This window comes from Mauremys mutica, chromosome 10, assembly GCF_020497125.1.
Source record: "Mauremys mutica isolate MM-2020 ecotype Southern chromosome 10, ASM2049712v1, whole genome shotgun sequence".
Lineage (NCBI taxonomy): Eukaryota > Metazoa > Chordata > Testudines > Geoemydidae > Mauremys > Mauremys mutica.
In genome coordinates this window covers 56174956-56192611 of record NC_059081.1, presented here as the reverse complement: position 1 = coordinate 56192611, position 17656 = coordinate 56174956, and the positions used below count along the sequence as shown (strand labels likewise).

General features: G+C 42.9%; 1 long non-coding RNA gene across 1 annotated transcript; it reads left to right on the top strand.

Annotated features, from left to right (window-relative positions):
• Positions 1-382: 382 nt before the first annotated feature.
• On the top strand, positions 383-5676 carry LOC123378792. The gene is made up of 3 exons (XR_006582733.1): positions 383-499; positions 1079-1203; positions 2261-5676. It is a non-coding gene; the product is annotated as an uncharacterized LOC123378792 (long non-coding RNA).
• The last annotated feature ends 11980 nt before the right edge of the window (positions 5677-17656 follow it).

The window sequence follows — 17656 nt, the reverse complement described above, 5'->3', positions numbered from 1 at the left end:
AACACTTGGAACTGGTGGAGCTGATTCCCAGCTGAAGGAGACATACCTGCACTAGCTCTCATCAAGCACATGCACTAAAAATACAGGCAGCAGCAAGTGTGGGGGAAGCTAGCCACCATGAGTTAGGGTGACTAGGTAGCAAGTGTGAAAAATCAGGATGGGGGTGGAGGATAACAGGCACATATATAAGACAAAGCCTTGAATATCGGGACTATCCCTATAAAGGCAAGACATCTAATCACCCTAGGCTGAGTACACACCTATGCTGACCCCTCAGAGTCCTGCCACATCTGTCCCAGGAAAAGAGCAGTAGAGAGGTCCTCCAAGCAGGCTAGAGTGGCTGCAGGGGAAGCAGCCAATGAGAGAGGCTACAGAGCAGCCAATCAGGGCCCAGCAGGCCCATATAAAAGGAGCTGCAGGGCTATGAGTTCAGTCTGCTAGCAGGGCTCAAGGGAGCAAGAGGTGTTCCTGACTGGCTGTGGGAGCTGTAAGGGCTAAGGTAGGTAGTTACTGGCAGGAACTCGGGGGAGGGAGGGATGAGTGAATAGTTTCTGGCTGGCTGCTGGGACTCAATTAAGACAAGGTATGGGAAAGTGGCCAAGGGAAGCATAGAGCAGCAATTGCTAAAGGGATGTAGCATGAGGCTGCTATACTTAAAGGGTCCCTAGGCCGGGACCCGGAACAGTAGGTGAGTCTGGGTCCCCACCACCAGCCACAGGGGGGAACTGGCTGTGACCTAAGGAAGGGAATTAGAAATATAGCACCCCCGGGTGCTGCACAGGGACTGATTCAGCTGGGAGTTGTGGTCAGAAAACTGAGTCCTGGAGGGATGGCTCAGCAGGAAGGATAGGGTCACTCAGGACTCCAGTAGAGGCAAGAAGTCACCAGCCAAGAAGCCCTTGGGACACTGCTCAGTTTCAGAGTAGGAGACTTCCAACCTAGCTAGACCAAGCGAGGGTACTGTGATGGGCCGTGCAGGACTAGTTAAAGACTGAGCCCAGGGAAAGGGGCTGGAGGACGTTGGGGACATCTTGGATTGGTTCCCTGGAAGGAATTGGTTTCTTTCACACATGGGCAGAGTGTGACTTGGCCAGAGGGCTGAATCACTGAAGACCCACCTGATGAGTGCAGCAACTGACAGGGAGAGCCATGAGTAGAGGAAATTGAGAAGAAACTGCAGAGGCATACACGCTCAACCAGGAGGTGAGTGCACCCCATTACATTTCGCCATGGTTACGTACCCAGACAGCTAGCCTGAGTGCCTGCAGCTACACTACTATTATTTAGCATGATAGCTCTCATAGGGCTAGCGTGAGTATGTCACCTCCACTCCAACTGTAAACCTCCTCTTAGAGTGTTTCAGTGAAGGAAATACCCATTCCCATTTCATTTTGGCTCCCACACTGGGGAAAAAGCCTGTGGAAAATGTACAAATACAGAGAGGTTTAGTTTCATCTGTGTTTCTGCTGAACTTGAATTCCGCTGTGTGTGTATTCAATATTTATTAGCATAGATAGCTTCAGTGCATATGATATGATGTGTATACTGTGTTTTGGGGAGGGTGTATAAACACAAACACCATCTATACACATATTGAGGTTATGACTAATTTATCACATGTATATAAGTGGCATATTTCATGCATCTTTGACAACCTCACCCACCCTCTAGCTGCCAATCCAGCTCCTTCCAACTAATGTTCCATAATTCAGAGTAGCTTCAAACAAATGTCCAGTTCTCTGAACTATGGAATTGTCTCCAAGTGACCAGATTCCTTCCCCACCCCAGAAAACTGCATTGCTTTAAGCCGGTGGTTTGTAGCCCTTATCTCTGGTAGCCTACAAGATATTGGAATTTACATCCACAACATTCTGATGGATAGAAAAACTATTGCAGGTAATTTTTAGACATTATAAAAAATATTAATACATTTTCTTACAAGGCTTGACCAGCTGGACTCATTGTTTTAAGGTAACCTGGGTTTTACAGATGAAAAATAGATTAGTTTTAGTGGTTTTATTTTTATTTAAACTTCTTTTAAAACATAAGTAAAGGTTCTTTAGAAATGTTCTGAAAACTTTGAAGCACAATATGTCAAGGCATGGAGTGGTGTAAGTCTTTGTTAGCACACATTTGGAATGACTTGCAGAACTGACATGTGGTTTCATCATTCATGAGTAATGCAGTGATCCCAAACTCACTCCATTAGAACCTTTAAACACCATCACGAATTCTTTCTTTCTCTCTCGTTGACTAATAGATGATAAAGCAGACGGATGGATGAAGCTGGGGGATGATGAATGTGCCATTCTCATGAGTATATGGCCCATGTTACTAAAGGATGGCTTATAGTACTATATCACTTTAAAACTGTGGGATCCTGCATCAAGGGAGCTGAGAAGACCCACCCTAACAGACGGTTGCTGCCATTTTGGATTTAGTCTGTCTGCGGAACAAGTCTTCGTTGTTGTGGATGCTTTTAAAGCTTCATTGTACATAGAAAAATACATAGTTCAGGATTCCTTGGTGCTTAGATGTGCTAGTGTGTGGCAACAGAAGTCTTTTAAATCATTCAGAAAGGTTGCCAGGATTTGTCCCTCTGAGGGAATCAAAAATGAAGCTTGGAATTTTGTAAACCCCTCTGGGACTCTGCTTTATTCTGTGGGAACGTGACATTTTGAAAGTATTAGTCCGGTAGTGATCTTGCTTCAGCCATTAGAGTGTTACTGTAAGGAGTAAAAAAATAAAACCAGTACTTGCATCCTTTATAGATGCACACTGTATTTATTTGGTAGGACTGGGGTGGTCTAATTATTCTAAAGAGCAGTTGCTGTTTAACCAAGATAAAAGTTTGAATACGAGTATAGTGTAAGTGTGTGTAAAGTTAGTATGACCTGATTAAATTAGACTCTAAAGAGCTAGTAACAGCTGGGCTTCTGGAAAATGAGTTCAAGCTTAAAGGATGATGACATGGACCAAATCCTCAGCTGAAGTAAATTGCTGCATCTCTATTGACTTCTGTGGAATTACCCCAATTTATACCAGCTGAGGATCTTGCTCACTGTGTTTTATATAAGGAAAATGTGTATATTTCCAGTTTGCTGTGTGATGCAGATTGTAGGCTGTTAGGAAATCATACAAGGTCAAAGTCATTGAACAGTCTACAATATAGGTGTATATACTCGTATAGTGGATTTTGTGTGTGTTTGTACAGTTAAGTGCAAAACTCCATTCAGCTGTAACTGGAGTCACAACCAGTGACTTGAGAATAAGATGATAGCTGCCAATGCCATCTTGGCCGATACCCTGGGAATTGAATCAGGGACCTGCTGATCCAAAAGCATGAGTCGCTGCAACTTGAGCTAAATAGCCAATCTCTGTGTTTAGGAGCTGTAATAGACTTGAACTCTTTGTGGGTCCAGCGAAAAGGTGAGGCTGTAATACACACTGACCAATGGATTACATACTACCCTTAGAGGACGTGCGTCCTGAATGTCAAAGGCCCACAACCATTTGAATACTGGATGAGCCCTCATTCATGTGATGCTGATGCACCAGGGAATAAAATGGGTACCTCTAGATCCAAAAGCAAAACTATTATAGCTTCTAGCTCAAGAGCCTGTCTCTTTAGCTGAATCCATAGAAAGTCACAGCCTCTGTGAATCAGGCCAATCATTGGTGCTATGTCTGAGTGGGGTATCTAGTTCTGCAGTTAAGTTTTGTTTCCCCAAAGGATGTGGAAAGGAGCAAGTGGGGCTTGGGATTTGGGGACCACATAGCGAACTGGGATACCCCTGACACAGTTAAGAAGGTGCCATTTTTGCGTTGTTACATTGACTCTGACTCTCAACTCTTCTGTGTGAGTTGTACGTCAACGTAACTCAAATTTCATTGGCTTAACATCAGTTAAGGGATGGAGAACCGGGCCCTTACAGACTAGACTAGTTCAAGCCAAAGATGCTGCTGTAAACTGTGTTCATCTTGCAAAAATAATCTGTCATGAAAGACAGACGTACATAGTATCAAGTAAGCAGCCCTGCCCCTGAAAGTTTTTGCTTGCTTGATCCCAAACTGTACTTTGTCAGTGATAGCTTCCACTGCCAACAGTGCAGTAACTCCAGTTGTAGCTGCAGCCTGTGATATAGAGGCTGGAGTTAAACCTTCTTGGTGACATTTTGTTGTGTGGGAAAGCTTTTGGAAGACGCTCTGATAATACAATATGGAAAGCAGGCTATCTTAGCCATGTGCTATGCTGACTTGGAACACCTCCTGCTTGGAGAACATCCACTGGCAAGTGCTGCAAGGCTTGAACTGTCAATTGAGTGTTTTATTTTAAATGTGTTCTCTACGCATATACCAGAGTTATTTTGAGACTTTGCCTTCTGGGTTGATACACGATGGCTTTTCTATCTAGTATCAGCATAGGTGTACAAACAGTTCAAGCGCTTAGGGTAGTTGTACATGGAGCCAATTAAAAAGTAAAGGCCGTATGTATTTGGAGGTGTGGAATAGCTATTACCAGCTCCATTCTGGAGGCAATAAAAGGTATAAATATCAGTCACATCTGTTTTTTGACCAAGATGATTTGGTAAAATACCAAGAACCAGAAAAACCCAAACCAGTCTTGTGAGGGGTTTTGTTTTCATGGCAGAGCTTCCACACACCCTGAGTAAGGGGCACCACGTAGCTGTGCTGCCCCAGGAACACCCAGCTATAATGCCAGCCTTGGTTCTCCTCTAATTCCCCACCAGAAACAAATCTGTACCATCCTTCTCCCTAGTGCAGATTACTTGGCTTTGTGCACCAGCTCAACTGGGTTAGCCAGTGTGTAGGGAGGTGGAGTCAAAGCTCCAACCACTCCCCGCTGACCTGCGGAGAAGGGGGAATTGTGGCTGCAGTCCCCGCTGCTCTGTCACCACCAAAGGTGGGTAGCCCACATAGTGACATAAGGCAGCAACTGGCACCCTCTGCATGTACATGAATGGCAAACCCTGCTGGTACCTTATGAGGCAGTGTTTCTACTGCAGTAGGGCCCAGAGACCTTAGTTGTGAGGAACAGTCCCTGTTCCATGCAGTTTACAATCTAAGACAACAATCAACACTTGGAAGATAAGCGTGAGAGGGACTCAATCAAAATACATCCAATATTATGTACATTATATAACATACCCATTTAAAAAAAAAAAGAATATGAATGGATAGAAATGGCAGTCAGCTACATCCCAGTCTAGCCTTGATTAATTGGCTACTGATTTGTAAGGCCTCAGTGAGGAAGAGGGTCCTGAGGAAGTATCTAAAAGGGGACAGGGTAGCAGTCTTGCGGATGAGATTGGGGGAGGGCATTATGTACACAGGACAGCATGGAAGAAGGCACAGAAATGGCTGCAGGGGAAGTGAACAAGTGGCTGGGAGAGCTAGTGGCATAGCTGGAGAGGAGGAAGCAGGGTGTGATGCAGGTAAGAGACAAGCAGATAAAGTTTCCACAAGTCAGCTTAAACCCTTGGCCAGCCTATGCCCTTCAGTGTGTCCAGAACTGTTAGCAGGGCCAATGTCACCCCTTGCCTGAACAAGGACAAGGTGCAAGAATTTTGCTGCTTCCTGAACAGGAAGGCAGAGGGAAGGTCTTCTACCACCCTTTCCCCCTTCCTCCTCCCCCTGCCATTTTGCAGTAGCAAAAGTGGGGTCTGAATACAGCCCTTAACTTCCAGGGACAATTTGGTTTGATGAATGGCCTTTCAGTAAGAAATGTGGTGCTTGATACCTGCCTCTCCTAGCACCTGGTGCATTGGTGATGATGGCGAGTAGTCTGCAGCCCTTACACAAGGAGAATGTTCATTACTTTCATGGGAGCATTACAGGACTGACTGTGGCTTAATGTATGGTAGTTTTAGACGATTAATCCTAAAAAAGAGAATGATACAAACTGGCGCATACACTGTTTTTCTCCCCTCTCTACAGTGCTTTCATAATTGCAGTCAAAAGGCTTGGGACCTCATGAAGGAGTTGTATACAGTCCGTAGCACCTGTGCTACTTCTGCAGCTTTAAAGGTACTTAGTATCCCTGTGCTTGTCCGTTGGTTTTAGCTTCTGTTCATTATACTGTATTAGCCAGAGGTCAAACCTTGTAACTTTTCCATTGTGACCATGTGGCTCTGCTGCCTGTAGTCTAAATAAAAGCTTGAACCCAGGGGGGAAAACACCACTTGATGTGATGGGGGAAAATAAAAGCATTAACTACGCAGGCCAGTGTCTGCCTGCATTCCATATACCAGATTTCAGCTGCTTGTATTTTGTTCATGTATCTCCTAACACAAGTCCATTCTCCTGCTGGGACACAAATGTTTGTAAGATCAGAACCTGAGTATCAAGGTGAGACTGTTTTGTTCCACATGTGACCATCCCACGTTGTGTAATAGCTGAGCATGCTGAGGGGCTTGATATGTCTGGCACACAGGGCCAGATTGTAACTTTGGGCATTGCTCCGAGCAAAGGCCGCTCCATCCCACAACTAGCCCCATGGGGCACTGGCTTGCCTGAGTTACCATTCCTCTCCTGCTTGCTCTATTGGGAGCAAGCAGCATCTTGCAGCACCTTCAGTACTGGGTCAGCAATGCTGACCCCAGTGTGATGGTAATGCTCCCCTCATTCCTTGCCCCTGTTTGCCTGCTAAAAGGAAGGAGTAGTGGGGAACACTGCAACCACTTACACTGGTCCAGGCACACAAGGGTATCAGAGAGTGGCATGGCCAATATCCTCACTCCCTTCCAAGCTGCAGACTAGGCACTGATCACCTCCCCACTAGCTTCAGTCATCTGTATCTGTCATTTTCCTTTAGTCTTATTAAATTTGTGTTACCTGAGTAAATATAACTTAAAAAAAAAGATGGCCTTTGGCACGGAGCATCCTTAGAAAGGAAATATGACGTTGGATCTGGCAGACACCTAATACCAGCCCTGCTTTGGGGGGAAGAAATCAAACTTCAGTAAAACTTTCCTGATCTCAGAAGCTGCTTTCCTTTGCAACACTTCTCCAAGCAGGATTGAGCCCATTTAATGGGCTGGGGGAGAAGATGGAAGGGGAGGGGTGGTCGGTTTGTTTGATGTTTGTCAAATCAAACTTGAACCATATTTCTTAAGCCTATTCCTTACCTGATCACTTCATGCTATCCTCACTCACTTAAAGGCTTTTTTCTGGCAGTCCCTCAGTCTACGAGATGCTAAGATACTGCAGGCAGCCAGAAATTAATAGGCTAACTGCCATACAGAAAACAGGCAACATCTTACTCCTTATTTAATCAATATCAGCAGACATATTATCAATTACATGTCAACATGCACAATTATTTGTAACCCATCAGTAAATAATCCCATTAAGCCAAGTCCTGTGTCCCCTTGCACAGCAAAGAAGTCTAGAAATACACTAGGATCACCACATTTCTATAGTATTTGTGAGGGGAAATAGAAAATGCCCTGGGGGGTGGGGGGAGCGCCTAGCTGTGGGGCAGTTCACCCTCCCCACCATAGAAGCAGAGGGGGAAATAGGGATTCCTGCAGGAATGGCGTGGCAGTGGCCAGTAGGTTTGTGATCTGCATCGATTCACTGCATCATAGCTCTATGTAGGCAGGCAGTGCTGTGACCACAGCTAAGCAATACAAGTGGTCTGTGTCCTGTCTCTATCTCCACAACATTGCACAGTTTTTCCTCATGCTTATTCTTGGGCTTTGCTTGACAGCTTAAAATGTCATACTTTGTGATAAGAGGACACAAACTGTCAATACACAAGTATTGAGTTAGTCAGTACTGTGTACCACCGCCAATAATCCTCAAGGAATTGAAATGCACGCCAGAGAGATCTGTTATAAATGCAAGAATTAGCATTACTATAATCTTTAGGTTGAAAAATGCAGGCTCTTGTCTTCCATGAGGAGGTGCAAGTCCTTGAATTAAAGACTGTGGAGCAGGACCAGGGCCTAAGATCCAACTGCAGGACCAAATCATACCTTCACCTCCACCTGTACCATTGGCTTGTAGACACGGGGCTGGCACAGATATAAGTGAGAGGGGAGTTTGACTGTGGGGCTGCCCAGGTGTCACTGAGGATCCTGCGAAAGTACTAACGATGCTGCAGGACCCAGAACACAGCTTGATTTTTTTTTTCAATTTCTAGGTAGTGTTTTTTGTTATCCCTATGAGTTTACAAACCAACAACAAACCCCAAGCATCCCTTTTTGCTTGTAAACTGAGCATATCTGATATGGAGTCATTGCCATAGAATAATCCCTTATTCTAGTTTTACAGAGCCATATCCAGAGAAGAACACCACTGTTGCAGTCTCCACTGAAAACCATTATAAGAAGAATGAGGAGCCATTTAATATTAAAGTACACAAATTTTTCAGTATTAACAGCCTAAGGACACCTGTTTTATTTTTGCTGAATCTTTTCAAGGCTCTAGTACTTCATGAAACCTTGTTAAATGTTAATGGCTATTGGTATTGTCACAGAACCGACTGACCCCACCCAAGATGAGGGCCCTACTGTAGTAGGCATTCTCTAAGTACATAGAGACAATCTAAGGATCCCATCCTGCATTGTCATCTGTGCAAGTGGACTGCTGCTCCCACACCAAGCCCCACTGAAGTCAGTGCATTCTGTCTGCACAGACCATAGTGCAGAACTGGGCCATTCTGACAAGACAGACAAAAGATCTAGTGAGGGGGGAGTATTATCCCCATTTCACAGATGGGGAAGCAAGGCACAGAGAGACTAAGTGACCTGTCCAAGCATGTGGCAAAACCAAGAACTGAATATAGATCTTCTGCGTCCCAGTCCAGTGCCTTAACCCCAAGGCCATCCCCCCTCTAACTAATTTCTAAATATCTGTATTTGAAATCTTAAGCCATTTGCAGCACGGCTTATCAACGAAAATATGATATGGCATTTTAGGCACACATTTATATATAGGGTGACCAGATAGCAAGTGTGAAAAATTGGGACACTTTTTTTTTAGGGTGGCAATAGTTGTGTATATAAAACAGAGCCCCTAATATCAGGATGGTCCTGATGATATTGGGACATCTGGTCACCTTAGTTATATATACTCCAGTGACAAAATTTCCTTCCTCCAATATGTTATAGATTTAGTATATTCTCACCACATGAGAATCATAAGCATGCATAAAAACAAAGGAAAGGTTAGCAAAGTCAAAACAAAATGCAAGAGGCAGCCAGATTGCTGAGAGAGAATTCTGAGATCTGAGATTTTTGCACTTGAAGATCTGTGCCCTTAGAGGGGAAGTTAGTGTCATCGCTTACTGACTGAAAAGAAATATCTCTTGGCTGTGTAGGTAGCCAGCCGCCAGTTACATTTCCTCCTCTCCAGACAAAAGACAGTGGTTGGCAAAGGCAAAAAGGAAACAAAGAATAAAACATACTGTGAGACAGAAATAATATGACACAGATTGAAAATCTCTTCTCTATTTATTTATTGAACCACAAAGAAGAAAAACCTGCAGCATGTTCCGATAGAGCTGGATGACAAGCTCACAAAGGCAAAGGAATTCCAAGTTAGGGCTGAAATTCTGTCCTTATTACATCCCTTTGTACTGAGGCATTGCAGCACATTATGGAAGTAGTACTCATAATGCCATTGTGAAAACCTGCACTGACTTGCACTTAAAGCAGGAATTTAACCACTTTGTTATGTATGAAGACTACAGTGAATCCTCCCCAAACTTGCTGCTCTTCCTCTTTGGGCACAGAATAAATTTTCTGAGAATTTTCAAATGACTCCCAGGGAGAAGAGGTAGACAAACTGAATTCCAAATGAGACAAAGTGGTTGTGGGAAGAAGAGGTTTCCCTCGCTGATCTCTCAGCCTTCAGATCAGAGGGAATGAGAGAAGACAAGGCTTCTGTTACTCTCCTTGGCATAATCTCTTCAGATGATAGCCCAAAGAGCACATGAAGGAAGGGAGTAGGACGAAAGAGGCTGAGTATCAAGCAGGGCTTGCAGAATTGGGAGGAGCAGAGCCTGAGGAGCAGGTCTGAAGGAATGTGAGAGGAGGAGAGAAAGGATACCAGTTTGGGCCTGGACTGAGAGGTCGGTCACCAGAGATAAAAAAGGAAGAGTGGCAGTCAGAGGTAGAGAATAGAAGGGGAGTTGCAAGGAGGACTGGAGTAGAGGAGACAGGAAAGGGAAAGGTGGAGATGTTAATGTGATGTGGGTAGGACTGAGTGATGAGAGCAGAGGGCAGGAACCAGAAGACAACAATGGGAAGGCTCACAGTGAGTAAGTGACAGAGGAAGAAAGAGGAGACTGACCAAAAGGCCATGTTTTCTGGAGGCCTGTGGTATGAGCCAGGGAAGAGAAGACAGTACAAAGGACAGCTTCAAACCTGCTGTAGGTGGCATCAGTGGGCTTGTTATGGGTGGAAGAACTGGTGATGGCTGCAGTCATAGACCATGGTAACCAGTGAGCTCTGGTGCAAGAGCACTATGAGTTCTGCTTCGTTCTCAGATGGAAACAAGGAGAGAGCTAGCACCATGTGACCAGAGAGTCATCTGCAGATCATCAGCAATTGCTGGGAAACTTATTAGTAAATTAAGTTCTATGACACCACCGTTAAGTATTATTTCACCCACTTTATTGCTCTCTGAGTAAATTGAATTGCACATTAGGGGACTTGTTCAAGGTCACACTAGGTCAGTTTACATGTTGTAGGTCGGAAGGAATGGACCACGCAAAGGGTTGATCATGTGACATAGAACCTTTCACTTTTAGATCACCGGTCTAAATCCAACCCAGGATGGTACTAAAGGAAAGTAGTTGCAATTTGGTGGCTGTTTGGTGATATGTGCAATATTTTTGATAGTCTTCCCAATGGACAGGTGTTTGATAATGGAAGTCTGGGCAGAGAGAGGCTGAATGAATAGGTACAGAGATTGAGATACCCATCTCACCCTTTGAGTTGGCCCCTTCCATGTCAGGTTGAGCTACATTAGTGATACAGCCTGGGGAAGTTTGCCCATGCTAGACGTGTTGTGTGGTTAAAAAGAGGACTTCTGCCTTCAGGCCTGATAGTCTGTGGTGCCTCTTATAAGCACCTGTACTCCTTAAGGCTCTCACACTTTTCACAAGCATTACAGTCTCCTTTCCTGGAAGAAAAATGATCATGCAACCGATCATGTTTCACTAATGCAAAGACAAATGTATTACATCTAGCATTCCAGTGTACCAAATAGTGCGGCGTAGCCCCACTTCCTGGAACTGTGGGGTACCCAGCATATTCTGAGCTGTTCATTTACTTTCCATCTGAAAACTGTACAAACCCCCACCGTAAACAGCCTGAAACTAATTGTGAACCTGAGTGCACCTTGCTCGCTCTCCATCTGGAACAATAGATAGGCATTAGTGGAATGATAAAATGCTGTTCCTCTACGCTCCAGTCTCTTGTTTCACTGGAAAAGTGGTTAGAGTCTCTGGGGAAACAGATGCTCAAGCACCCCATTCTCAGCATGCACCCTTAGGCCTAAATATGTTCTCTATTTGCTGGTAAGCAAAAGAAGCATTAAATATTACTGACAGTGATGAAGTATGGCAAGGATCACTTTTACCACATCACGTTGTGTTTTTCGTACTTACTTCGCTGACCGGTTAGAAGGGTAAATGAAGACGAGACCGTTATGTAGTTCACTGCCCCGGGATGGTCACTCTTCTAGCTGGCTAGCAACTGTGGCAAACTTCTTAGCCTGGACTATGGAGATATCTAGAGTGGTAGCCCGTGGAGAGCGAATACTAACAACTAGAGCCTGATTGTCAGAGATTCTGAGCACCTGTAATACAACAGCCAGGCCTTTCCCTGCCCATGTTGTTGTTTAGCAAACACCTCTGACTATTGCGGCTAACCCCAGTGCTTTCAGTCTCGGGTCCTGCTGGTGCTTTCCGTATTGCATCTCTCAGCTTTTTAGTTATAGGCAGAGGAAACTGGTTCCCGAGTCTCTTCCATCTGCAGTCCCCCCGACTAGGATAATGTTGATCACTTCCTCCCACCACAGTGGATAGGGTGGACTAGGTTAGATAAAATAACCTACTAGGTAACATACCTATACAGCAATAGAGATACCAGCTGTGCACCCCAGGGTCGGTCTTGTACCTCTCAGCTTGGCATAATTTGGAGAAGCAGTAATATGAAATGTTCATGAATACTGGATATGTTTTAATAAGTGACATTTTATTTGCTAGTGAGCAGAAGAAGCAGTAAATATTATTGTACATCAAGGATAACTTTTACCACAATGTTTTGCTTTTTGAAAAAAAATGTATCAACAATGCTCATGTGGTCAGCAGGTGAGCAATCGGTCCTATGGGACTGCATCTGTGACCTGGCCAAAAAGAGCAGAGAAGCTGTAAGTGGCTCGGCTATAGCAGTAGACTAGGTGTAAGCTCTGGCTTACATCTGGTTGACCTCTCCAGGTCTATCTTTGGTGTCTAGTAAAACAAATATAAGTATTGTCTGAGGATCTGTAGGAACCAGTTGTTGTTTTTTTTTCAAATGTGTAAACTGCAAATACTTGGCTAGAGCACACAGCAGTGCACTGCTAGGTTTACTTCTCTCTGGCTGCATCTGTCCTTGAGGCAACAAGAAGCAGCACTTTAGTACCGTGTGTGAATATATATTTACTAGAGTAGGCCCAGAAGCGTTTTTCAACAACTTTCTCTGCCTGCGTTGCTAACACAACATTGTACATGTTTACCAAGTGACCAGCTTGAGCGGAGTCACAAATGTTTCTCTTTACAGTGAAACGTAAGCAGAGAAGGTCTAAATGGCAAGCATGGCTCCAATGTATACATTTGTCACAGATCTAATGTCAAGTCAGCAGAGGCTCTTTGATGTCACATAAACATGTCATTTTGAACTGACTCAGTTTTGCTGGCATTTCATCAGTGAATGCACAACAAACAGCTCCAATTATGCTTCATCACTGTTTAACATTTACCTCTTTAAAATGCCCATCCATTACCAGCAGGGTGGCTTGCAATGTTTAGTCTCTGGTAAAGATGGTATTCAAGGACCCTAAGCCCTGAGGCAAATTCTCTCTCTTTCTCTGTTTAACCCACTAGTTCAATTACTGTGTGGTTACAATGAATTCCTTTTGAATTTTGTATTCAAACATATATAATATTTAGACAGTCTCAAAAAGATACATTGGAAATCTCAATTAGAAAGAGACACATTGAAAACATGGCAATTTCCTGTTTAAGGAAGCTGAGTGAGGAACTAGTTTAATCAAGGATTATTTTATTTGCCCAGTTTTTACTTATATCGAGAGTCCCTTACAAAATCATACTCACCTGAGTAAACTTGACTCACATAAGCACTCCAGTGAAAGTCAAGGACTTGCATAAGTGAGGGGACTGGACTTTTAGGGGGAGATTTCCAACAGCACAGAAAGCAATTATGTGCCCCACTCCCACTCAAAGTCAATAGGCTTTGGATACCTAACTCTCCTTTATGCCTCTGAAAATCTCCCTTCAAGATGAAGGTGCCAGTTCAGCAAAGCACAGTAAGCATACGCCTAAGTCCACCCTCTTCATCAAAGCACTTAAGCAGATGCTTACTTTTAAAGTCAATGAGAGTTAAGCATGTGCATAAGTGCTTTGCTGTACTGAGGCCCGGATACAAACCAGACATTTGGGTTACAATAATATATTGAAAAGAATTTTAAAAAATTTGAATCTTCACTTCCATGCTATAAAAATACAGCTCTTTAGCTAACTGGGTGGAGACATTAGATAAATTATATTACATATAGGTTGTTTCGTGCAGCTCTGGATACTAATAATGCATAGTTTGAAATAGTAGTACTACCAAGTGCTGTGCTTATGGAAAATAATACATGCATTCTGTTCCCTTCTCTGCTAGTAGTTAAAAAGTAATGAGTCCTTTTATGCTTTCTTTACATAATAAGCTCCAGCCAGAAAACTGGATGTTTCCTAGTCAATAAAATAAAAAGAAAATCCCAGTATGAAATGAACAAAGATGAAATGGAGTAAGTCTTAAGTTGTTGTGGTTAACAGTCAATAAGGAAACCCAGAGTTTATTTGTTCTGCTAACTTAAAGAACATTAAGCTGTAAATTTCTAACTCCATTTTATTTTAGTCTTTGAACTCAGTTCATGAAAATTTGCCTTCCGTTGTTTGGTGTCTTGTTCAGTTGTTTTAAAACACCAGTCAGGTTAAAACAACAAGGAGTCCTTGTGGCGCCTTAGGGACTAACAACTTTATTTGGCCATAAGCTTTCATGGGCTAGAACCCACTTCATCAGATGCCTGGATTGGAAAATACAGGAGCAGGTGGTTGTATATATATACATACAAAAAATATGTAGTACATGAAAAGATGAGAGTTGCCTTACCAAATGGGGGTCAGTCTAAAGGGACAATTCAATTCACAGTAGAATACCAAGGGAGGAAAAAAAATCACTTTTGTAGTGCTAATGAGGGTGGCCCATTTCGAACAGTTGCCAAGAAGGTGTGAGTAACAGTAGGGGGAGATTAGTATGGTAATTAGCTTTTGTAATGACCAATCCACTCCCAGTCTTTATTCAGGCCTAATTTGATGGTGTCCAGTTTGGAAAGTAATTCCAGTTCCGCAGTTTCACGTTGGAGTCAGTTTAACGATTCCAGGCCTGCTCTTGCTAAAAGTCCCACTGATTTTAATGGGAGCAGTACTGGGTCTTTCATGGACTGCACAGTATAAGTGGTATTGCAATACTCAGGAACTTGTTAGAAGGATAGAACTGAAGGCCCGATGCTGCAGTCCTCATGTAGGCAAAAGGAGTGGGACTTTGGTTGGAATAAGGACTGCATGACTGGGCCCAGGAGATGGGTATAAGGAGAGAAATAATCCAAAAGGGAAAACAGGCGTTGAATGCCTGAGGGTAGAGGTGAATAAAACTATTCATGAACACACTTCTGAAAGCCGAACTGCAATAAGGATTTGACCACTTTCTGTTCACCTATCAGAAAACATTTGTAAGATCATGTTTTGTTTATACGAATGTTTAGGCAAGTTCTCAAGTAGGGCGTCCATCAGCAAATGAACCTATTCCCACTAAAAGTGATCACTTTAGTTCATCTGAACAAAAACCACGCCATATGACTTGGTTGACAAAACCAGTTTGAATAGTGAATTCTGAACATTAGATGCAATGGTGATGGGCGTGGTACGTAATATTGCAATATTCATAGACAGATGAAGATTTCATGATTCTAAGGAAATAAAGGAGTTAGAGCAGCAGAATAAGGACAATGAACCACCAAAAAATAGACTTTAACAAACTCAGAGAACTGGTAGGTAAGGTGCCATGAAAAGACAATCTAAGAGAAAAAGCAGTACAGGAGAGCTGACAATTTCTCAGAGACAGTATTAATGGCACAACAGCAAACTATGCAGATGTGAAGGGAAGATTGGAAGACTAGTAAGAGGCCAATGTGACTCCATCACAAGCTCTTTAATTACCTGAAAATCAAAAACCAATCCTACAAAAAGTCGAAACGTGGACTAGCTGCTAAGGATGAGTACAAAAGAATAGCTCAAGCCTGGAGGAACAAAATCCGAAAGGTTAGACATAAAATGAATTGCTCCTCTCAAGGGACATAAAAGGCAGTAAGTAGAGATTCTATAAATACATTAAAGGTAAAATAAAGACAAAGGAAAGCATAGGTCCTCTGCTTAGCAGGGAAGAGGAGCTAATGACAGATGAAAGCAAAAAGACTGGGGTGTTTAATGCCAAATGTGTTTGTCTTCATTAAAAAGATTAATAGTGACCAGATACTTAATATCATTAATATAAACAACAAGGGGAAAGGACTGAAAGCCAAAATAGTGAAAGAACAGGTTAAAGACTATTTGGATATGTTAGATGTATTCAAGTCAATGGGATCCAATGAAGTTCATTCTATGAGCTAACTGAAGCAATCTTGAACCGTTAGTAATTATCTTAGAGAACTCATGGAGGGCGAGTGAGGTCCCAGAGGACCAGAAAAGGGCAAACACTGTACCTTTCTTTTAAAAGGGGGTCAAAGGAAATTATAGACCAATCAACCTAACTTTGATACTCGGAAAGATACTGGAACAAATTATTACACAGTTCAATTTGTAAGCATGTAGACAATAATTGAGTTATAAGGAATAGCCAGCATGGCTTTTTCAAGAACAAATTATGGCCAAACCTGCCTAATTTCCTTCTTGTACATGGTTACTGGCCTAGTGGATAGGGGGAAGCTATAGACATGACACATCCTGATTATAAAGCTCCTGGCATAGTCCTACATGAGCTAACTAGGGAGATGTGGTCTAGATGAAATTATTCTAAGGTGGCTGCAGAACTGGTTAAAAGACCATACTAAGAGTACTTATTAGTGGCTAACTATCAAATTGTGGGAACAGATCTAGGGGTGGTCCTGTGGAGGTCTGTTCTGGGTCTAGAACTAGTCAATATTTTCATTAATAACTAGAATAATGGAGTGCAGAATGTGCTTACAAAATTTGTGGATGACACCAAGCTGGGAGGTATTGCAAGAACTTTGGAGAATTGGTCTAAAACAGGGGTCGGCAACCTTTCAGAAGTGGTGTGCAGAGTCTTCATTTATTCATTCATTTAAGGTTTCACGTGCCAGTAATACATTTTAATGTTTTTTAGAAGGTCTCTTTCTATAAGTCTATCATCTATAACTAAACTATTGTTGTATGTAAAGTAAATAAGGTTTTTAAAATGTTTTAAACCGGTGGCCAGGACCCAGGCAGTGTGAGTGCCACTGACAATCAACTCGCATGCCGCCTTCGGCACCCGTGCCATAGGTTGCCTACCCCGGTCTAAAATCAACAAGATGAAACTCAGTAAAGCCTAGTGCAAAGTACTACTCTTAGAAAGGAAAAATCAAATGCACAGCTACAAAATGGGGAATAACTAGCTAGACTGAAAAGGATCCGGGGGTTATAGTGGATCATAAATTGTAGGAGTCAGCAATATGGTGCACTTGCAAAAAAGGCTAATATCAGTCTATCATCCTAAGGTGTATTGACAGAAGTGTCATATGTAAGACACAAGAGGCAATTGTCTTGCTCTACTTGGTAGTAGTGAGGCCTCAGCTGGAGTACTATGTCTGGTTCTAGGTGCCACACTTTGGGAAAGATGTGGAGAGAGTCAAGAGGAAAGCGAAAAAAATGATAAAAGGTTTAGAAAACCTGAATTGTGAGGAAAGATTAGAAAAAACTGGGTATGTTTAGTCACGAGAAAAGAAGACAGGTGTCCCATAACATAAAAGTTGTCATTTCTGTTAAGGGCTGTTATAAAGAGGACAGTGATCAGTTGTTCTCCATATTCACTGAACGTGAGACAAGAAGTAATGGGATTAATCTGCAGCAAGGGAGATTTAGGTTAAATATCAGGAAAAACTTTCTAACTATAAGGATAGCTAAGTTCTGAAATAGGCTTCCAAGAGAGATTGTGAAATCACCATCATTGGAGGTTTTTAAACAGGTTAGACAAACCTGTCAGCAGTGATCTAAGTTTACTTGGTCCTGCCTCAGTACAGGGTGGGGGGGCGTACATTAGATAACCTCTTGAGGTCCCTTCCAGCCCTAACTTTATAT